This window comes from Leptonychotes weddellii, chromosome 8 (assembly GCF_054177405.1).
Source record: "Leptonychotes weddellii isolate Sample4059 chromosome 8, ASM5417740v2, whole genome shotgun sequence".
Classification (NCBI taxonomy): Eukaryota; Metazoa; Chordata; class Mammalia; order Carnivora; family Phocidae; genus Leptonychotes; species Leptonychotes weddellii.
In genome coordinates, this window is record NC_138376.1 from 44,991,108 (window position 1) to 45,015,400 (window position 24,293).

Sequence of the window (24,293 nt, forward strand, 5' to 3'; positions counted from 1 at the left end):
ACCCTTAATAGACTACAGTATAGTATAAACATAACTTTTATGTGCTCTGGGAAACCAAAAAATTTATTTGTCTTGTTTTATTGTGATATTTGCTTTATTGTGGGGATCTGGAACCATAACCATGAAACCTCCAAGGTATGCTTGTATTTCCTGCTGTAACCAACCTTCCTAAAATAATGTGTGACACTTAATAGGTGCTCAGTAAATGTTTTCAGGATGCTTAAGTGAGTCAATGTCCATGTTTGGTAACATTTAATTTTACAACAGCTCTTTGTCAGCACTTAACACAATCATAGGATGTTTGAGACTTTGGGACTCAACCTAGAGAGTTTATTTTCCTCATTTTTTAGATAAGGCAGCTGTGTTTCAGAGAGATTACATTAGTTGTGCAAAATCACATTCCAGTCATTATAGCACTTAGATGAGAAACCAGGTTTCACATCTGTCAGACTGAGGCATTTCTGACTAATCCAAATTTCTTCCTGTTTTTCTTATGCCCACTCCTTACTATTATCTTTGTATAGAACTATAATCTTGCTTTCTTTAACTGTAAGAAACCCTCAGTGTGTTTATTTTTTAATGTTTGTAACTCTAAATAAAGCTGTTTTTTTACTTTGGTCAGTGTTAATTCTACTGGATAATGTAAATTAGTGTCACAAAGAACTAAAGGAAAGCTATTACCATGCATACCAAATGATTGCCACCAGAAGGTGTTTGGCATTCCAGAGAGACCCATGGTATAAACTCTTCCCTTGAACTTGCAAACAAACAAGCAGACAGCAAATATTTGGGCTTTTTCTACTCAAGCAATTTACCACATGTTTTGGGTCATCTTTTTATTTCCTGGATTAACTGGTCTACTTCATGGCTAATTCATCAACTTGACCAAAAATAATAAAGGGAATTTATACTCCAGTTAGTTTGATTCAAGTCAGAAGGATTTTAACCCAGAAACAGTGCTTGACACTTTAAGATACATTATTTCATTCACTTCTTCAGCAGTACCATAGCCCCATTTTAGACATGAGAGACTGAGGCTCTCAAATGATAACTTGCTTATAATCACATATTAAGAATAAAGTCAGGATTTGAAGCCATTTTGCTGTGTTTGTTTACTGAACATGTTGTGGCCTCTTTTTTGTAATCTCCCATAGCTGTGGGGATGGTGAGTGGGAAGCAGACAGACAAAAATAGTGACTATTGATTCTAGCGATAACATAAGTAATTGGGCTGACTCAGCTGTTAATTCACCTGCCATGATGATTATCAGAATAGATCTACAATCTGCTTTTTTTCTCAATGTCCTTGCTAAGGATAATAATGCTTCCAAAGATTTCCTGGTGTGACAATGTCAAGTCACTACAAGATTAAGGACTTTTATCTTTATTTCCTCTGATTAAATATAATGCTTTAATATGTGGAATGATAATAGTTTCATCTTTTCAGTGACTTCCTGTTCAGTCTTTCAGGGTAGGACTTAAATTGTCTTGACCAATAAAGACATTCTAGGTTACATACAGACAAAAGGAATGGTGAGATGGGGGAGACTACTTAGTCTACCAACATTTTCATTCTAGATAGAGGCATCATTGTGAGCATCAGATTCCTTTTTTGTTTTCAAAGAGTACAATAAAGTTTTTGCTTTGTTTTGTTTTAAAATCATTAACTCAGGATTTTGCATCAGTGTTAAGAGCTTAGGCTCCAGAGACAGCATGACCTTGGTTTGGATTTTAGCTCTGTGACATGCTAGCTCTGTGAACTTTGGCCTGGAAAAACCTGTTTTCTCATCTTCAAAATTGGAATGACAACAACAGCAATAATATATTTCATGTGCTTTATATCAAGATTAAATGAGTTACTGCAGATAACAGTTCATAGCTCATAGTAATCATTAAGTATGTATTATTATTTGATAAACTTTACCTAAGCAAGACTCTGCTGAACCTTCTCCTTTGCTCATATTATTTGAGTTATTATAGGTGAATATCATTCACTATTTAAAAACATGAAAAATTAGAACTAAAAACAAATGAAGAAACAAGCAATGTGCTGCTTTCTCATCATAGTCTGTCCATTCCCATCTCTAAAGTCAAATACCCTCTTCTTTTTCTTTGGGAATCACTGAATCCCTAGATGTTACTGATTGATAATAATCTACACACATTGCCTACCAAAGAAAGAAATCAAAGAAATAGTCGGAATCTGTTTAGCTTTGTTGTTCCATTTTTTTAAGTATTTATTAATATAAGTTGGACAAGTTCAAAGTTGACCAATCCATAAAAGTCTATGAAAAGTACATATAGGGTTGTTCCAGGTATATTATAAAGGATAGCAGTCATTTTTTCCTCCAAATATTACTTTTTATTTCTTAAGAGACAGAATCCTAAAAAGAGAGAGAGAATCCTGAGTCATAGATTATGGTTGTGTCTCAAAATGACATTTTCTTCCTGAAAGAAGTTAACTATAGACAAGTGTTTATGTTCCTATGTTCTCTGAACCAGCATCAGAAACATTGAACATCAATAGATAGAACGAGGGTGAGAGTTTTAGGTGCAAAAAAAATGGATGACTTAAAAATATGAGCAAGCTTACTGTTTGCTTTGAAATACACTAAAGCCTCCCCTGTTTGAATGCCTTTCTGGAAGATTAAGACACATTATATTTTAAAGCTACCGAAATATTTCATCTTGAACTCAATGGCCATGTATGCGAGGTTGAGGGAAGGATTATTGGGGAGCAGTTAGCTAGAAGAATGGAATATGATGATCCTTTAGTAAGAATATTATAACATTTTTGTTACAAGATGATGGAATATGTATAAAATATTATTGTATTCTAAACCATTCACAACCTAAACTATTTTTGTAATATTTGTAGTTGATCAAGCGACTTAATTAATTTGACTAATAAACTAGAATGGAGGGACGTCTGGGTGGCTCAGTTGGTTAAGCATCTGCCTTCAGCTTAGGTCATGATCCCAAGGTCCTGGGACCGTGGGGCTCCCTGCTCAGCGGGGAGTCTGCTTCTCCCTCTCCCTCTGCCTGCCGCTCCCCTGCTTGTGCTTGCTCTCTCTGTCTGACTAATAAATAAATAAAATCTTAAAAAAAAAAAAACCCAAAACCTAGAATGGATCCTTGGCATTTGCTAAGGCCAAATATGAACGATAAACTTCCATATATCAACTCTTACTTCCTTCTGCTTGATCCTAACAACCCTGCTGAAGGGCATATTAATGAGAAGACTGAGGTCTAAAGAGTCAACAAAGTCTTACAGAGCCTGCTTAGCTAGCTTAGTTAATACCAGGCACAGAATAAACCAACTATCTGTGTTCTCCAGTTGAGCTTTGCTCCCTGACTTCCCAACTTAAGTGGAGAAAACTTTTTTTTTTTTAAAGATTTTATTTATTTATTTGAGAGAGAGAATGAGAGACAGCACAAGAGGGAAGAGGGTCAGAGGGAGGAGCAGACTCCCTGCTGAGCAGGGAGCCCGATGTGGGACTCGGTCCTGGGACTCCAGGATCATGACCTGAGCCGAAGGCAGTCGCTTAACCAACTGAGCCACCCAGGCGCCCCAAGTGGAGAAAACTTTAAAACATTCAAGAACAATCTCCTTCATTAGGCTAGATCTGAAGCCACTAAAACCATCAATGTTACGATGACTATTTTAATTCTCAGGGACAAGTTATTTTATTGAGTAGCTCTTTGTTTTTCTTTTTTATGTATGCAGAAAATAAGAAAGAGATTACAGCCAAAACTTAGAGCTGGTTGAAGCCAATTTCAAAACAAGAGAAATGAGAATTTAGATGCAGATGTGAAGCAATTAAGTATTTTCACCAGAAATAATTGGACTATTGGGATTCAAAAATACATTTAAAAATATAACTTATCTATTTAGATATATGCAATTGTTAGGTTTTGTCTTAAACTTAGAAACAGTAAAACTAATTTCATACCACATTTTAAACTGTAGGCTCCCTACAGGACTGTACACCTGGAATTTAAAGACTGATGCATGAAAAATTGATTCATTTCAGCCTTCTCAGTGATCAGTGTGGCTGTCTGCATATATTCTGGGCATTGATTTTGAAGGATAGCTATGCTTTCATCCAGATTATCTATTTCATTGTCTCAACCATCATTTTATTTTGATGATCTTCTTTCTAAAATACTACCTATTATTAAAATAATTACCTCTGAGTATTTTCTTGCAGCAATACTTTATAGCACTCCGGTATCTTACAAACCATATTTATTTTGATATGTTAGGTAGCTAGAGTATGTGATTAGAATTAAATATTAAAAATACAAATTAAGAAGAATGTTAATTTATTTTGTTCTGAAAGCTTATTAACTGAAGAAAACTCTGATTTTCTATCTATTTTGAGTATCTTGTGTCAGCAATATCATGTTCATAGCACACCTCATTAAGTAAAGTAATTTAACAAAAAACTGTATCCAAATGAATGCTAATAACTTACAAAAGCACAAATAAAATTGAATTTGTATGAAGAAGTGTTTGCCTATGTCTAGACACTAAGTAATCATTAATTTCCACATATTCCCTAGAAATAATTAGAAAATTTCATTGTTTTGCTTAACCTTTGGATTTTCAAGAATACCATATAAAATTAAAGACAAAAAAGTAAGCAATAAATCTTAACTTTTCCCCCAAATTGTCATCTTTTCCAAGAAAATTTAACACCATCTTGTATCAATTTGCCATTTATTTCCTTATTCTTTCCATGATTTTCATAAAGTTTCATATCAAATTGCTCTCCCTATCAGTACAGAATGAGTTTTTAAAATTAGGAAGGAATTTGAACCTGAGTAGAAAGTCATTATTAGTCATAATAACTAATGATACTCTTTTAGCAATTATAACATTTGGAAGGCACATATTTCCTATAGATGCTCCTGAATCAATCATTAACAAATGTTGATTCTGTCATTGGTAAGACATTGTTTTGAGCCCCATTGTACCAGGGCCTGTGCCTTTGGGAAATAGCTTTCTCACGTGGTGGTCTGCTAGTTACCTAGAAGTTTTAGAATTCAGTCTACCATTACACATGGAACATTCTTTGGGCCACATGTATAACATTGGCAATTTTCAGGGAAAAGGATGGTTTTTAAATAAATTTTAAAAATATTTTAATTTTCACATGACATTTTTCTGTTAGACAATGACTGGTCTTAATGTGGATAAACTTTTTGAGATATACCTCACCCCTCAGGAAGCTGCAATTCTTTAAGTGGTCTTCTGCTGACATCTATACAACTGATTACAGTTCTTATTACACATACAGCTTTTTCTTTAATGCCTTAAGTATTTGTTTCTATGTTCGTTTATTTGTTGCTTTCTCTAAAATACAAGCTCCATAAGGGCAGAGGCTTTTGCCTGTTTTGTTTTATGCTATTTCATTTTCAGCTGCACATTGAACAAACATTTTCTCTGTCCATAAGAAACTCAGTTATTTTTCCTTTATAATGCTGAGGAGTAAGTGAGCTAAATTTTGTCAATTTGCGATTTTAAAAATATTGAAATTTTAGTCAAAGTCAGTCATTTTGCAGCAAGACCTTCAATCTCTTTAATATGAGATTATTTGTACAAGGTTTGTTGTAAAGATCCAAAATATAATGATTATGAATCTCTTAGAAAAATTCTTGCCACAATCATTCCATTGCTGTAGGCTAGTTCCCCGCCCCCCCACCCCACGCAAATTTCATGTGTAGTGTAGTTTTTTGGTTTGTGGGATTTATTTTCAGTCTTTAAAAACTGCTTAATTTAAAAACTACACAATATAGTTATGTGTATCAAAAGTCAAAACTGTATAAAAATTTATAGTTTGAGAAGTTTGCTTAATTCCTTCTCACCTACTTTGGTAATTATTTTTTAAATTTCTCACTTATTCTACCAGTGACTCTTTATACAAATAGACTCAGAAGACCTGTTTCATTAGTAATATTATTGATTGTTTTAATTGAGATTTCACATATGTTATACATTTAAGACAGTATCTATTCTTTCCGAAGTTTTTGTAATGAACCAGAGTGTTAGTCATTATAGTCTGTTATTGGAGAGGCAACATGGGTCTGGAACCAGATGTTTTTGAATTACCATTCCAGCTCTGATATTTACGAGATGTGTGGTTCTGTAAAATCAGTCAGTGACTCTGAGCTAAATTTCATCATTGCAAAGTGGAACTGATAACATTTACCTCTTAAAGATTAAAAGAAATGTGGTAGCCATGGATCTGTGACACTTAGATATCTTTTCAAGAGGAACTACCCCTTTCTTTTGTCGTCTTTTTTTTTTTTTTTAAGTAATCTCTACACCCAGTGCAGGGCTTGAACTCATGACTCTGAGATCAGGAGTAGCATGCTTACTGACTGAGCCAGCCAGGTGCCCTGAAACTGTCCCTTTCTATTAAGGGCTAGCACATCTGGATCAGTAAAGACACCGTAAAGGTCTCTCCCCTACAAGACAACAGATGCTTCTTGAAGAGTAGCCCACCTCCTCTCCTGGCTTCTAGGCCAATAACTTGGGTTAAATCTCAGCATAATCTGAGTGGAGATGACCTAAGCCTGATAATGGATGAAAGAATTTTATATACAAAGGAGCTGTAAAGATGGGTCAGCATTTATCAGCTGGATCCAAGGAATGGGCTGGATTTTGAGGAAGCTTGATCAAGTAGGCCAGAATGTAAGTCTAAATATGTAAGAATTCACTGACTTGGGTGTCTTTCTTGGAACACAGGATTTAATACTATAGCAAGGACCTTAGGGGATATGGTGAAGTCAGTGTTAGAACCTGGAGAAAGTGAGAGCCCATGCATGGCAGAACGGATCTGCCTGAGTTTCCCTGGTAGATAGTGGAGGAAGTAGTAGTGGTTGATTATGATGTGTCAACATAGGTTCATCCTTGGTAACAAAATGTTCTAGTCTGGTGAGTGATGTTGATAATGGGGGAGGGTATGCATGTGTAGGGGCAGGGACTATATGGAAAATCTCTGTGCCTTCCTCTCTTTTGTTGTGAACCTAAAACTGTTCTAAAAACCTAAAATCTTTATTAAAAAAAAAGTATGTGCCCATAGTAAGAGCCTCAGCATCACTAGGAACTTTGATGGTGGCTCTCAGCTCTGCAGGCAGAGATGATGGTAGAAGTACTCACAGAATGGGGTTTAGTAAGAGCAGAGGGAATAATGGAGCTTGAAGGAATAGAGCCTATTTGGAAGTGCTTGATTGCTGAAGCTATGTCATCACAATTTCTATAATGACTGGCAAGGATGACTGACAGCCACGGGACTTTGACTTGCAGGGAGTTGTGGGGATGGTTAGTGGCATCTCTAGGGGCAGAATAGATGGACAATCAATAAGGGAACTGCTTAACATGTACACACAGAAGAAGGTAAAAATGAGGAACGATATTGCAACAATGCAGCAAGTGTAGACTGCGTAGATTCCTTCAGGCTTTGCAGCAGATCCTATGGTGTAGGACATGTCAGTGGTGGATAATGATGCAGTGCGGGGTTTATAAGCCCTAGTGGAAAAATTAAAACACAGGCCTCTGGGGTTTTGGAGCAAGGCAATGCCATCTGCAGCAAAGGAGTATATGCCTCCTGAGAAACCACTCCTGCTATTTTACTGAGCCCTGGTGGAGACAGAACCCTTATCCATGGTGTAACAAGTGACCACGCATTTAGAACTATTCATTATAACTGGGCTCTCTCTTGGACACACCAAGTCATAAAGTTAAGCAGACCCATCAGCATTCCATCCTAAGATGGAAATAGTACATCCTGGTTGAGCCTGAGAAGGATTAGAGGACATGAGTATAGTGCATAGGCAGGTATCCCAAACCACCATGTCATTCATCACAGTTGCACCAGTGCTCCTCCCCCAGCTTGCACCTGAGACCTGATTTGTGGAGGGTGGGGGCAGGGGGTTGGGGTTCCATATGACCACCTGAAAAAGGGAAAAAGTCCTGAGTTTGGCTTATGGATAGGTCAGTTTGTATGTGGATATGAGCTGAAAATTGACGTTGGCTACATTATAGTAACATTCAAGGGTGGCTTAGAGATTCGGTGAAGAGGGTAATCTTTCCTCATTGGTAGAACTGCAAGAAATGCACATGGTTATCTACTTTATGGGGAAAGAAGAGTGACCTGAGGTGAAAGCATATACAGATTCTTGGGCAGGGACAATGACCTAGGACTGGAAAATAAAAGGATTAGATTAGTGAAGATAAGGCAGTCTGGAGTAGAAATATGTGGAAAGTCATATGGGAGGAGACTAAGAGTCTGGAAATTTTTGTATCCTAAGTCAGTGCTGACAACAAATCATTTTCCACTGCAGAGGTACTGAATACCTAGGTACACAAAATGATTTGGCTCATGACGTTAGCCAACTTTTGTCATCAACCACCCCAGAACTGGCATAATGGACATATGAACAGAGTAGTCACAGTGGCAGAGATGGAGGCTACAAATTGGTCCTGTAGCATGAATTCCCACTTAGCAAGGCTGATCCAGCTACTGCCACATCTGGATGTCCAATCTTCCAGCAAAAGATACCAAGTGAACTCTTGTTAACAATTCAGTTACACTGGGGATGCTCCATTCTAAAAGGTCCAGGAGGGACCTCTCACAGGGAAAGATATCTATTATGAATATGGGTACACTTACGGGTTTGACTTTCCTTCCAAAAGGGATTTAGTCAGCACTACTATCTGGAGGTTTACTAAAAGTCTGATCCATAGGCATTGAATTCCTCACAATATCATCCAACAGAGAAACCACAATAAATATGGTATAGGAATGGACCAATGGCCACAGGATCCACTGACTGAATCACATACCACACCATCCAGAGGCAGCTCTTCTCACAGAATGTTGGAATGACCTTCTATTGGAGAGTCAGCTTGGTGGCATCACTGTGTGAAGAGGCATTGCCATACTTCAGGACATAATAGATACTAAGTCAGAGGTCTAAATAAGAAGAATATATGGGCCCAAGTACCAAGAGGTAGGAAAGGAATGGTGCTACTTACAGTCCACTCCTAACTCCACTGTGGAACTTTCCATTAGAGGCCCTAGTCTGCAAAGGGGCAAACTCTTGCCAAGGAAAAGAGCAGAGGTACCATTAAACTAAAAGCTACAGCTGCTACTTAGGCAGTTTGGACAATTTGTGTCCAGAAAATACCAGGTAAGGAGGGGAGTCACCATCTTTGCAGCAGTAATGAATCCGTTTTCCAGAACAATATAAGGCTACTTTTTTCATGACAGAGGCAATATGTGTGGAATCCAGGTGATTCACTTTGACATCTGTGATATTTCGTTGTCCAGTTTTTTTTTAATAAGGATTTTTATTTATTTATTTGAAAGAAAGAGAGTGAGTGAGAGAGAGAGAGCATGAGCAGGCGGGGGGGAAGAAGCAGACTCCCCTGTTAAGCAGGGAGCCTGACTCAGGGCTCAATCCCAGGACCCTGGGATCATGACCTGAGCTGAAGGCAGTCGCTTAACTGACTGAGCCACTCAGGCACCCCAGTCCCTTGTTCAGTTTTAATACTGAGTGGACAGGGGTGCCTTGGTGGTTCAGTCAGCTAAGCCTCCAACTCTTGGTTTCAGCTCAGGTCATGATCTCAAGATCCTGGGATGGAGCCCTGTGTTGGGCTCTGTGCTCAGTGGGGAGTCTGCTTCTCTGCTTTTCTGCCTCTCTCTCCTCCTTCTGCCTCTCCCCTGCTCATGCGCACGCTCTTTCTCTCTCTAAAATAAATAAATAAATCTTTTAAAAAAATAGTGAGTGGACATATGCAGCAATCTTTGTTTGAAAAAGGTATGATTGGGTAGGTCTCAGAATCAAGAATGAGTTTTTGGGTTGCAACACCAGGTAAACCAGCAGGACCTACAATTATTGCACAAAGACTAACTGCAGAGACAGGGCTATGATTTGTCCTAATATACCACCATTAAAATTTCTCTCAGGAAGAGAGATCCACAGGAATGAAGAGATACTTCCTGGAAATCTGTGGAGGAGAGATTTCATGAGATATACAAGGGGTGGTCTGTAGTGGCCATGGAAGTGTACCACTCAGATGTCCCTTCTAGAAAACAGTTGGCAAATGACCTCTAGTTGCTAGACTTTTAGGCTTCACTGCATCGTTCCTGTAAAGCCCATGCTCTCCTGGGCTGCTCCCAGCCCATAACTGAGTATAACAGAGGTACCGTATATAACCAGGTAATTCTGGCCTAATCTAACACTCTGCTTATGGGCAATTTTTCCTTTGGCACTGTACTGCTCCCCTACCCAACCTTTCACAGATGTCAGACCTGCACCAGAATCTGAAGGCTTTTCCTGATCTTGCTCCTTCTCTTTATCCTCTGCAGGCATTTCTCCCAGCAAATCACTTGCACATCTAATTCTTAACATCTACTTCTCACAGGAATAAAACTGAGACATTAGATAATGCTGCCTATGGAAGTTCTAATCATTGTGATTCAAACTAAGCGCTCAAAAAATTTTTTTTAAGTCCTTATTAGTCAGTATATGTTTTTAATATGTTCTAGAAATTGCTTATGTCTTAAGCCATTTTCTGATACCTGCTAACCATGGAGCTAAGAATATTTTGCATGCATATAAGGTTTGATTATATAAAAAATATATTATACTGTATTTATTAATTTGAAATAACAAATAGTCATTTATATTATTTGCCAAGTCCATAATCTATTATAGAAGTATAAAGAAGCAATATCCAAATATAGTGTATTTTAAAATATAACCCTTTTCTGCTTATAGATATCTTACTTTTAAGTAAGGCATATTCTTTCTGGAATCCATTTCTGATCATTCAAAAGTTGAATAATAAATAGTTGAAATAGAAAAAAATCTTTTACATAGTTTCATTTGTGTCACTGTCACTGAATAAGAGAGAAAAGATAATGTTTTTCATTTGAATACAATCATCCTCAAAGGCAAATACTTGTAGGTATTATTGCAGGTATACGGAGTAGGTTGGTTGATCTACTACTTCTTAGCTGATAACTGCAGTAATCTGTGGCAAGGAATTGAACTGAGAATATGTCAAAATAGAGTAATTATAGCTAAGTTTATGCTGGTATGCAATGCACAAAATAAAGAGAGCATTAATAATGCTGACCTCATCACTTTTGCATTTGTCTAACAAGAATGAAGTATTTTAAGTCACTGCTATATCAATTTTGGATTTGTATATTTTTTAGATCACATTTTCTTTAGGGACTTGTTTTATTAGCATATAAAAGATATATATTTTAGACATCTGGTTAAGAAAGAAGATGCAACTGTTTCTGTTCATGCTAATGTTAGTATCAGGCTCAGGGTTGATTTCCTTAGAAAAATATGCTGTGTATGTTTGGGTTGCTTTTCCCATGCATATCCTCTTGACAAGGACTGTAGACCTTGCTAAGTAGCTCTGAACACTGAACTATACCATGTGACTTTCTCTTTGTGGCCAGAGTTACATAGCTAGTTTTCTCTCTCTAGTTTGTTTTGGAACTTCAGCTGTCTGCTGGAGTTCTACCTAAGAGAGCCTAGAGTTACTTCTGGAATAAAGAATGTGGCTGGACTTTGTCCCTGGTTCTTCAGAGGAATCCTTTAAATCCTTGGATTTCCCAGGTGATAGGAGTGTCTTTGTTACTTATGGTGGGCCTTTTGAGCCCCACCTGAGTTTATGCTAATAAGATAACTCCTGGAGTACCTTTAGATAGCTAACCCAATGAGCCAGAATGGGGGCTGGAAAGGAAAGACCAATCATGTAAGTAGAGGTTTAGGGCTTTGAGTCCTGTGATATCAGCCTGACCTCTGGGGAGGGGAAGGAGGTTAGAGATTAAGTTCAGTTTTATAGCCAGCGATTCAGTCAGTCATGCCTATGTGATGAAACTCCAATAAAAAATCATGTACAATGATGTTCAGTTCAGCCTCTTGAGCTGCTGACATTCATCAGTATCCTGAGAGGGTGATACATCTTGAGGACACAGAAACTTCACGATTGGGAAGCTCCCACATCTTCCTGTATGTTTCTTCATTTAGCTCGTTCTGATTTTTATCCTTTACAATAAAACTTTAGTGCTTTCCTGAATCCCGTGAGTCATTTGAGTGAATTATCAAACCTGAAGGAATAGTGGGCAGTTCCAAATTTGTAGCCACTTGGCCCCAAGGATGGGTGGCCTGGGAACCCTAGAGCTTGCGGCTGAAGGGAGAGTGGTCTTGTGGGGGACTGTGCCCTAAACCTGTGAAGTTTGAATTTGGATTGTTAGCCTCAGAATTGCATTGCACATTCTGTAAATCCTAAAGCATAAGCTCCTTTAATGGCCAACCAATTTATCTGCTGAACTTTGTTTTTCTTCCCACATTTTGCACCATTCAGTCCAGTTTCTTCTTCCTTTGTAACATATTTCACAGGCATCCCCTTCAGTTCATGTTCTGCTGGCGCACGTGTATTCCTTTTGGCTTGGGCTAATTCACTACAACTTAAGCTGCCTATCCTCATTGCATTCTCTTCTGTATTGATCAAATTATCTCCCTTCCCCTGTCCTCAACCTCAAACACCTTTTTCAGAGATAATATGTTTAGTGCCCACTGCAATAATCTCTCACATGGCAGGCACTCATTTATTTGTTGAATAAATATCTCCCTGCTGTTCAAACTCCATTTCTCCAAGGAAGCCCACAAGTTGATCCCTATACATCTCTTCAGTTCTGTTTTTCTTACTTCCATAAATGAATCCCTTATTCCAACCCAGTTGTTTGCTCCCAAACAATATGGGTCCATCTCCATTCTACTGCACAAGCTGCCTGTCTGAAATGCTCCTTTTCCTTTTCCACTTGTTTAAGTGCCACCTCCAGGAGCCTTCATGGACTCTATTCCTCAGGGATGGCTCTCACCTCCAAATTCTCTTAGCACACCTTGTAGGCACATTGTGTGTATTGTATGCAGTTCTCATTTGGCTCTTAGTCTTGACCACCTGGGATTTTGTATTATTCCAGGTTCTTTTAAAATCCATACCACGGTCTTTTGAAAACAGGCAAATGTAATACAATTTTTTTGTGATCTCGACTAACACATGTAAAAGGTGCACCAGATTTCCACTTTTTCTATAGATTTTTCTTTTATTCTGTCTAATTAGTGTAAGCAGTCAAGCCTGATCTATAAAAACAATGAAGATGGGGAAAATACCTTGGCTACTAATTGTGCAGCTGTTCTAATTAACCCAGTATTTTAATGTCTGAAATTTTAGAGGTAGTCTTGTCCATACTATCCTCCTTGTATCCAGAATTACAGAGAATTTGTTTGTTGTCCTTCAGTAGGACAACAATTGATTTTTTTCACTTATTTGTTCTAATCTGAACTTTTCTCACCTGAATCTTCAAAGTCAGAGAAGGCTCACATTTTCCACCATGGAAGGAAGCAAAAAATACACTTACAAACATAATAGGGCAGACCTCACTGTTTCCAAACAGGGAAGAAACCATGCCCCAAACTTTATTTAAATAATACAATCTTTTTAGGCAGTTTTGCCATCCTTACTTTGGCATATCTTCTTACATCACCCGGATGCCCATATATTTGAGGACTAAATATTGGCAGTATTGGGGCGCCTGAGTGGCTCAGTCAGTTAAGCATCTGCCTTTGGCTCAGGTCATGATTCCACGGTCCTGGGATCGAGCCCCACATCGGGCTCCCTCCTCAGTGGGAAGCCTGCTTCTCCCGCTCCCTCTCCCCCTGCTTGTGTTCCCTCTCTTGCCGTCTCTCTCTCTGTTGAATAAATAAATAAAATTGTTTTAAATAAATAAATAAATAAATAAATATTGGCGGTCTTTGTTATTTTGTGGCAAAGAGAAGAAAAGCAAGATTCCATTCTCACTAATCAAGAAGGGTGCACAATTCAGCATTCATTCAGTAGAGACATGCCTTGGGAAGAAATGGCCTTTTTGTGAGCAAAACACAATTTTTTAGAAAAAAATCAAACCTGAAGTTGACTGCAGGAAGTTTACTAATTTTACTTTTGGGCAAATGGGTTCTGCGGCATTAGGTCTACATTTGTTTTAAAGAGGTTTATATGTTCTGAAATGGACTGATCAATAATAATACTGAAAAAGTAGGGTGTTATAAAGCTGAATTTTAAAGTACAGCACATCTGATCTGTGAATAAAGATGAATGTGTTTGGAAATAAAGATAAAAGGAATACTGAAAACTTACTTCTCTGAAAAATATTAGATGTTAGATGTATTAGACCTAAATTTGTTAGATAAATTTCAAATTTCCTTATAAGATTCCACATTATTTTTACTTACTGTCAGTAGAAACACATTTTTACAGATCTTGCTTTGTCAAATGTAATCTCGTAGTGATTTCATATTCCTACACCTGAGTTAATGGTTTCTCTCAAATAGCTCTTCCAACCATTTACACGTTTATGGGTCAATACACATTTGAAAACACTCAGTAAGGAATTTGAAAATTAACTCCTATTAACTCAAAGGGATGGCAGAATTATGTACTGATATAATGGTCTTGTAGAGAGCAAGATGGAGTCACTCAGGTCAAGCAGGAGCCTGATGTGAGGCAATAATGCAGGCAGTTTAGGATACTGCAGCTACGAAATATCCCCGAGACCAGCACCAGCTGAGGACACCTCAGAACTAATAGCAAGCAGAAGCAGAGGAGGTCTGCAGGGGCCCAAGACTGATTATATCCTAAAAGGGGAGGATTTTTGTACCAAACTGTCAGACTCTTCAGACACTGACCCCTCTGTGTCTGACCACTTAAGAAAGGCAGCTGCCGCAGAAGGTTCTGCACAATTGATCTCCGAACGGAACCGAGAGCCTTCACTGCTGGAACGTAATAAGCAGTAAGTGCCGAGAGCTGACCCGGACTGGACAGAGGCCTTATTTCAACTGCACGCCCACAGAGCAGTGTTTGGTTTGTTAACCTCCTACCCCCTGTGTATCTTGTTTGTTGTGTGGCTTGTCCTGTGTTCTGCTCTGTGTGCTGGGTAAAAAGCCCAAGTTAATCATGTGGTGAAATGTCATTGAGCTTGGAATCCTGAACCTGCTTTGTAATTACGTTAACCTTGCTTTATGACTGAATGAAGCTGACATTGTGGAAAGACACAACTTGTGTGTGCCTTCATAGCGTGCTCGTGACAGGTCTGTAAAATGAGATAGTGACTGAAAATTTCAGTTATTTTTACATTCTTACTCCTGCCTTTTGAATTTGTTGTTAAACATGATACTGAGCTGCTAAGAAATCAGACTAGTAGAAAGAAACATAGATATGTTCATATTTTAGACACCTCTTTATTTTCAAATTTTACAGATGTACGATAGGGTCTGATAGCCGAAGATCATGCTTGTACCAAAGTTGATTTCAAGAGTGAAAGGTAGAGCAAAAACATAGGTGAAAGACTGCTTCCTGGAAAAGGCCCCCAGCTTCAACTATGGAAGGCTCCAGTGTCTTCTGCAGTGAATAGGATTGTCTTTTGAGGAAAGTACCTAGAACCAAAGCAGAGGTACATGATTGAGAAAAGCTTTCTTGGGAAATTTCTCACATACAATAAAGGGTTGTATTATGGCGATAATACTGCGTCTACTTGCAGAGCAAATTCTGAACAGATGCCTGCAATGAAGAGGTGCAGAATAGGTACCAATGGAGCGGGTTTTCTGTTTTAGGGGTCCTTGGACTTCGGGCAAGAGAAGAGAGTGGCCAGGAGACAATGACAACAGTGATGAGCAGGGAATGTATTTCAATCATATCACTAAAAGGGAAGATCTAGAGGCATTGGGTGGCTCAGTCGGTTAAGCGTCTGCCTTCAGCTCGGGCCATGATCTCAAGGTCCGGAGATCGAGCCCCACATTGGGCTCCCTGCTCAGTGGGGAACCTGCTTCTCCCTCTCCCACTGCCTCTCCCCACCCCTGCTCTCACTCTCTCTCTCTGACAAATAAATGAATAAAATCTTAAAAATAAATTATAAATAAATAAATAAATAAATAAAAGGGAAGAGCTGGACTCTATGTATGGGGGATATAAACTATCCCAAAGAATGCCATCTTGGAGTTCAGTGCATGTATCTAGGGCTGAGCTGAGTGTTGGAGGCTTATGTCAGGATTCTGCATATACTACCTATTTGTCTCTTTTGGTTGGGTGGCTTTTTAGACTCCTTAGTGAGAGGCAGTATTGCTTTAGAACCAAATTATTTTAAGTTGGAAGCTGAAGTCGTATCTCTCCCTTTCTTTGATGAACATCTGACTATTTCCAAAGAAGTTCAATTTGATCCAAGTTTAGGAGGTAGAAGAAAGAGAAAGAGAAAGAGAGAAAGGTAGCGTTTTACTTAGAAGAGACATATCAGTAAGTTTTTGGAATAAGAAATACAGTCCCTAACTTAGGAAATGTCATTCTTTCAATAATCATATTTCAGCATTTCCTAGCGTCAATACTTTGGTAGGTATTAGAGCTATAAAGATGAATAGGACATGTTTCTGCCCATTGGGAACTTACATCCTAATGGGGGATAGAGACACATAAGCAAAAAATGACCGTACAGTATGTTCCATTTTCTGATGGATTTGCTGGAGGTACTCTGAGAGGAGAGGTATACCTAACCCACACGAGGGACAAAGGGGAAGGGTCAGAAAATACTTCAGAACAGTAGTAGCTGAGCTAAATTTAACCATCAAATATATGTGCTCATGACTTTGTGTACAGGGCTATCTGTTGAGTTGTGACAATAAATATATCAGTAGCATTCAAAGATGAGTTAGTATTGGACCTTAAATGCAAACTAGGGAATTGGATTTGATAGAAATGGGAGATTATTTAAGTTTTTAAGCGAGGAGAACAATATGGCAGAAATGCTTCTCAAGCTTTCAGTCAGTAGGACAATTAGGTGAAAGGGGATTGGAGGCAGGGAGGGAAGCGATGTCAACCACTTACATGTGAAGCAGCGGAGACCTGAATCTCAGATGGTGGTTGTGGGGAAAACACAATTTGTCAGCACGTGAGTCTGCATTCTGAGTTTATTTCAAATGTTTTTCCCTCAAGAATGGGCATTTGATTGAAACTGGAGGAGAGAAGAAAGCCATAAATCAATCAACAAGACCACCCAACTGATAACTGGTTCAAAGACTGTGAAACTCTCTGAAGATGTAAATACAGGATTTGAAAGAGACATGGAAATAGATGAAATGGAGAAGGTCAGAGTTGGTTCCCAGATGCAGGTATCAGTGTCCACTTACATGCCGATTTATTTCTTTCACAGGGCTCCTGTTGTTTTTTCAGCATGATGAAAATGTTCTGAAAGGAAACGGGAACGACTAAGTTTGTGAAAAGACTTGCACCAAGTAACGTGAGTGTGGCCAACAGGAATTTGTGACTTAAAATGAAGTTTAATATACCTAGTAATTGGTAACTATTATTTTAATACCAAATGATCTTTAAGGGAAAAAAATGTGTCGTGTGGTACCTAGAATGGTCCTAGTATGAGAAGGAAGCCAACTCAAAATAATTTATCATGATAAATATCATGGAGAAATAGAGGAAGGAAATACTTAATGAGCGCTTGTGATGTTCCAGACATTGTGCTAGGTGCTTTATTAGAACAAAATATTTCTCAAATTAGAATGTGTACATATTGCATTTTATCATTTTAGTTGGAAAGTTTGATGGAATGATATTAGTTCCTCCTAAGAAGGTTATAGCATAAACAATTGAAAAACAGTTTGGATACAAAAAGTAAATGTTCAGACCCAATTGAAAACGTTCAGGCAAACGATTGTGAATGGCATGTTCTTGATTACCTATACCTTCTACCTCTGTTTATACGTAGCTATATTTGTTGGTGCTTGTGCTTTAGGGTCAGGCCCTATGAGGATGGCAAATTTTGATCTCCCCATTGGTAGAAGTTACTTTCTGACAGGGCCATTGTCCTTCGGGATTGATTGCGTCAAATTCATCACTGCCACTAAAAAATTAACAAAGCAGGTATCTTACAGATTTCAGTTTGAACTAATCATCTCCATATATGAAGGGCAGCATGCAGTTTCACAAATATAAATGAAAGCCAATATTCTCCTTCTTTAAACTTTCTAATTTATCTGAATTATCTTTTTTGAAGTATTCATGATTTGAGGCAAAAAAAAAAAAAAAGGAAGGGCGCCTGGGTGGCTCAGTTGGTTGAGCGACTGCCTTCGGCTCAGGTCATGATCCTGGAGTCCCGGGATCGAGTCCCGCATCGGGCTCCCTGCTCGGCAGGGAGTCTGCTTCTCCCTCTGACCTTCCCCCTTCTCATGTGCTCTCTCTCATTCTCTCTCTCTCAAATAAATAAATAAAATCTTTAAAAAAAAAAAAGGAACTGAGTAAAAGCCTACTTAGAACAAAATAAATTACCCTTTGATATCTAGTGTAGCAACCTAGTATTTGAGAAAAACAGAACTTCACAAAAGCTTAATATATTCAGAATTTGACAAAGTGTGACCCATTTACTGAAGCAGAAAATGCACCACAGGTTTTTCAGTGTTTCTTTTTTTCTTTCAAAAGCAGATAAATCATATTTATCAGCAAAATAAAAGAACTGCTTCTAGACTTACTTATTTAGGACAAAATTGGGAAAGAAATAGAGGGGGGAAAAAACAAGAATTTTGTCTCAGGAAAATACTCTGCAAATAAAATGTGGTAGGTTTTAAAGATTTCATAGGAATATCAGAGTGGAGAGATAATTAATGAATTTATGTAAAAAGATACTAATAGTTATTGTAGATTCCTTCTAGCCCTTCAGATACCGTGAGGATATTGAACAGTTCATAGAAGCCACATGTCCATGTTAGCCATTTTTCATAGGAAATTTCTGAGATTTTTGTCAGGATTTTAAATATATTGGAAAAAGGATATGAAACCTTTACTCTGACTTACGTATTCTCCTAAATATTCATCTCAGTGATAGCACTTTTCACATTTTTCCACAGGTACCAGTTTAATTGTCTTTCCTCTGCATGCACCAGTTTAATTGTCAATTCCTTGAAAATGGGGAGTTCCGTCTTACACACCCTCACATAGCCAGTCCCTGGTACTGCATTTAACACAAAACAGCTGTATCAACAAATGTTTGTTGACTGTAAGATTGAGGAAATAAAAATGGGAGTCCATGGACATTTTGTCATAAAAAAGAGTATATATTAACACGTAGATTGAGATATTTTTATATTAATCAAGCATTTAAAATAGACAAATATGACCATTGATTATGTTTAAATATTTCTCCTTACAAAAAGAACTTACATAAAAGAAAATTCATTTCATTTATATCATTATATATTAACAATTTTATGAAATACTGAAAAAGCATGTAATTGTAATATTTCTTTAACAAGTCCAAGTAGTAAATGTTATGTTGATAAGCTAGGGGAATGACTGAGAGATTTCACTTCTCAACCTTATTTTTAGATTTCTTGGACCATTTAGATTTTTTTTTTTTTTAGATTGATACTTTAAGCCAAAGTCAGAAGTGGGACTACAACTGAGTTCTCTAACAATGTGGATAAATTTTAAATGATACAGAAGGATTAAAAAAGTCTTTAAAAAAAAAAAAGTCTTTTAAATGCAGTTCCTTTATTCATTACAATTACTCCCAGTGGCCTGATGGAACAGCTCATATGTGGCTAGAATGAGTTGAGTCCACAGTGCTGTAGATGAAATTAGAAAAAAAAAAAATTGGAAATCCCTTTTGGGACCCTAGAAAAGCATTTCCAGTCTAAAGCCACAGGGCAGAAATGATCAATAATGGTGGCCATTTGACTCATTCATTTCTTTTAATGAACACACTCACAACTCACTAAAAGCATTCTTATAGGACTGGGATGGATTTCAGTTCTCTGGTGACTGACAGAAATAGAGCCTTTGATAAAACCTAGAGGGAGTAGCACTGCTCCCCACCATTCTTTCCTCCCCTTCATCTTCACAACGTGGTCCTGTTTCACTCAGGAAAATATGTCATCTTGGTACAGACTGACAAGCAGTTGATCGGCAGCTATTAGTAAAATTCTCCCCATGATTCTTAATGCAGCTTATTTTAGGAAAGAATCCCAAAACTGTGGATGCATTTCAAATATGTAAAGTCTCAGGAATAAAGGCCTCAAGAAAAAATGGGCACTGAGCTGGTTTAATCATTTTATTAATATTCAGTAGGATCATTTCCATTTCTGTAGTCACTGCCCTAGTTCAAGTAAGCATTAATTGGTATCTAATAAAGTGCCATTAATACTGAGGATCCTTATAAATTGCTTTTGATAAATGAACAACATCTGGATTATTGCATCAGTCTCTTAACTTGTCTCACTTATTCAAGTTTCTTCCAATTATTACCTATTTTATATCTAACTGCCAGGAAGAAAACCCTCTCTTGAATTTCCACCAATATTTAATTCCCTACTTATGAACCTAGAGTTTGCTTATTCAAAACTCTTGTGCCTGAGATTAATTTTTTTTCCCACTGATTTCCCAAGATCTTCATTTCTTCCTATTCAGTTAATCTCTTATGACCTCAGTGCATCCATATTCTTCAAAAAAGTGCATTTTAATTTTCTGGTGTCATAATCTCAAATATGTAAGTTTGAGAATTTCTAAAATAAAAATACTAGCCTGTTGGCAAAGACTAGAAGTCTCTGTGATTTCAGAAAATGCCCCTTTCTTGGATCTAAGTCATAGGTGACTTGGGCAAGGATGGAAGGAGCTGTGGGGGTGAAGGGGAAGTGATGATTTTCTGGGCCTTTTTCTTTGTTGCTTCCTTGTCTCCCTATTTATAATACCATATTGTCTGTACATGAGATGTTTTGATATTCAAAGGGGTAGTAACTATTTTCAGAGCAAATGAACAGTTTAGTTACTAATCAAGAGTAAGTTTACTAAGGATATATTTTAACCTTTTAGATGGGGTTTTCTGAAGTTCAGTATTACAGTCGCATATCATATGGAATTGAATTATGTCCTGTCTTCATAAATCTTGTCCTCATATTTGATGTTTCATGAAGATAAACTTAGGTCAAAACTCTCTAAAGGCATGAGAGAAATGAGGAGACTTTCAAAAGTCTGGTTGTGTGGTGCGGACCTCAATGTGGATAAATATTAATTTTAGCAGACAAATTTCTGTGCCAGGCCTTGGAATTTTAATTGAATACTTTTTATCAGCAAGATTATTTAAATGCCTGGATTCATAGTTTCTATGTCACTAGGGAGTTATTTTTGAGAATAATATCATCTTTGTCTTTATAACTCTGCAACATCAGTTACAACTTTCCACTTCATGGAATCCCAGAGAATCTGGGCACATCTGCCAATCAGCTCTGTCATGAAGTGTCAACTCTTATTATGAGAAAACAATTTCAACAACAATTTATGAGATCAAATGTAGGAGCAAGCTACTGAATTTACTTCTTCACTTGTTTTTCCTCTCTCATTCTGTGTTGGGAAATACATCTCCCACAAATACATTCTCCAATTTCTGCCAAATTATGTCCTTAACTGAGTCCCACACCTAAAATGGACTTTCTCATTTGCCCAAATCATTCTGCCCAGAACTGCCTTTTTAACATTTCCAAATGATGCTTTATTCATTTCACTTATGTTTTCCAGTGGCATCCCTTCAAAATGAAAAACAATCTATTTTATACATTCAAGGACCTCCATGATATGATTGTTTTTTACTTGCTGAGTTTTTCTCTATTAACCACCTCCTGAACACTGAATGCTACACATGACTCTGGAACATCATTTATGCTTATGCACTTGGCTTCCCATCTCCAGTTTGGCCACTTTCTCATTATCTTCTCCTCTCCTGAAATGCTCTCCCCTTCTCAGCCTACTTCTACCAGCCCCCCTACCCTCTATGGACTTTCCTTGATTTCCCCAACCACAAATTCTCTTCATTCACAAAATGTGTGTAGCACTTTCCATCTAACACAGTGGTTTAAAACTACAGGTGATTTTTCACTCAGTCTTTAGATATGGGCAATATCTGGAGATATTTTTGGTTGTCACTAGTGGGAAGGTGCTATTGGCATCTCCTGGGTAGAAGTCAGGGATGCTGCTAAACATCGCACAATATGCAAGACAGCTCCCCACCACTAAGAATGATCTGATTCAAAATTTCCATAGTGCTGCTGTGGGAAAAACCCTAATTTAATCCAATTTGATACTTGTGTCTCAATCCTGCCTATAATTTTACTTCAATATGTATATCTTTAGTCATCTATATTAGGACATAAGCCTCTAGATAGCAGGACTACACCTTATGCAGAATTTTATTTCCTCAAAGGTCTAGCACAAACTCTGGTATATACAGGCACTCAAAAATATTTTAAAATCTATGTAAAATGGATACCTGGAAGAAGCATGCAAGAAGAAAATACTTACCAATCAAACTACATTAAATTCAATATATACTTTCTTTGAAGTCTTTGAAAATTCATCTATCATTTGAGGATCTCTTAGTGATGAAAATCAGTTGGCATTATGCTAGTAAAGAGAGAACATGTGGGTCAGTGTGTATTTGTTGTTGATAAGAGACATATTACAAACTTCACTTTATTTTCATTGCAGACGAAAAATGAGGCTGAGGTTTTCAGGGCTAGTATATCTATCCTTAATAGTTATCTTTATTTCTCCTGTGGTAGATTTGTTGAGTTATTGTTGTTATTGTTGTATGCTCTGCCACAAACAATTAATCCTTGCTTCATGAAGGTTTCTCAGCTGCTGGGTAGTATGTGTTGGTTAAATTGGCTTCAATTTGTTTGTATTCCTCTAAGTGGAGCATCTAGCTGTTGGGCAAAATAAAACATTAAATTATCTTGCCAACTTACTAAAAATATTTGAAAATGATTGGTATTGGAATACATAAGCAGTTTTTTTAAGCTTCCTTATGAAATGAGCTGATGCATTTTGCTTACTAATGGAATATCTATGTTTACATCATGTCGAACAGTCTCTGATATGTGAAAAAATGAATGGAGGTGATGGTTACCTGCTGTAAAGAACATGTTCAAGCAATATGCCTGCTATTCAAGGTCTTCCCAAATCTGCCCCCTACTTACCTGTGTTTCTTTCACAAATGTCCTGCTTTAGCTGAATCATTTCATTTATAATCTCTTGAATGTATCTCTTGCTTCCTTTACCTCTAAAGTTTGTTCTTTTTTTTCCCCTCAAGTTTTTAAATCATAGGATGCAGTTTCTCTTTTTAGTTCTCTTACGCCTCTGAACTGCTGGCCATTCAAAACCATCCATGTCACACTCCAGCTTCCCTAAAAAGAACGCCTTTATCTTCTAAATCATGCCTTTCCTTTACAACATAGCATCTTATACAACTCAATTGACTTTTACTGACATGTTGTTGTCATTATATTTGTGCATTATTATTTTTTGATTTTCCTTCAGATTGTAAAGTCCTAGCAGTAGGGACCATGATTTACAGACATCTTTGAATCATACTCAGCACCAGTGTACTGTCCTGTACATAGTAATTGTTCATTATACAGTAGTTGAATAGATGTTGAATGAATTACGGTTTTGCTTTAGAAGTAGAAAATAATGTGGCAGCCTGGCTATAAATTATGAAATGAAATTTGTTTGTCCAATAAATAAACATCAAGAATAAATGAAGGGAGGACTGTTATGGACGTAATATCCAAAAGTGATGTGTGAATCTTGTTTGAATATTGATTTGAACAAACTAACTGTAAAGGAACATCTTTGACATAATTGGAGAAATGTGTAGATAGAATGGGTAATGGATGATATTAAGGATATGTGATATGAAAGGAGTGTGTTCATTGTGTCAGAAATCATTTTTAAAAGTTAGAAATGCATACTGAATTATTTACAAACAGCATGTTTGATATTTGATTTAAAATATTCCAATAAAAAAGTACTAGGTATAATAAAAAACTTGGCAACAATTGGCAAAATATTGATAATCACTGAAGCAGAGTGAAAGCTACATAGTGTTCATTACTATATCACTCTAGTTCAGTGTAAGTTTAAATATTTCCACTGAAAGTTCATATAGAATTATAAAGTGCTATAGAAGAATCACCTTTCAGTCATTCTCAAAGTAGGGGAGTCATCTTTCAATCATTTCACATATTTGCTCTATGGGACTCCAGTGACTTGGATAAAATTTCATTATACAATGTTTAGCCCAACACTTAGGAGCCAATTCACCATGTGAAAATATTGCATTAATTGCACAATGTCCTACTCCTTTGTATGGTACA

The 24,293-nt window shown here is 37.3% G+C and overlaps 1 long non-coding RNA gene across 1 annotated transcript; it reads right to left on the bottom strand.

Annotated features, from left to right (window-relative positions):
- Positions 1-15,311: 15,311 nt before the first annotated feature.
- Positions 15,312-23,906, bottom strand: LOC115939642 (uncharacterized). The gene is made up of 4 exons (XR_014147409.1): positions 22,438-23,906; positions 18,943-19,099; positions 17,271-17,328; positions 15,312-15,530 (listed from the first exon to the last, which is right to left on the bottom strand). It is a non-coding gene; the product is annotated as an uncharacterized LOC115939642 (long non-coding RNA).
- Between the last annotated feature and the right edge of the window lie 387 nt (positions 23,907-24,293).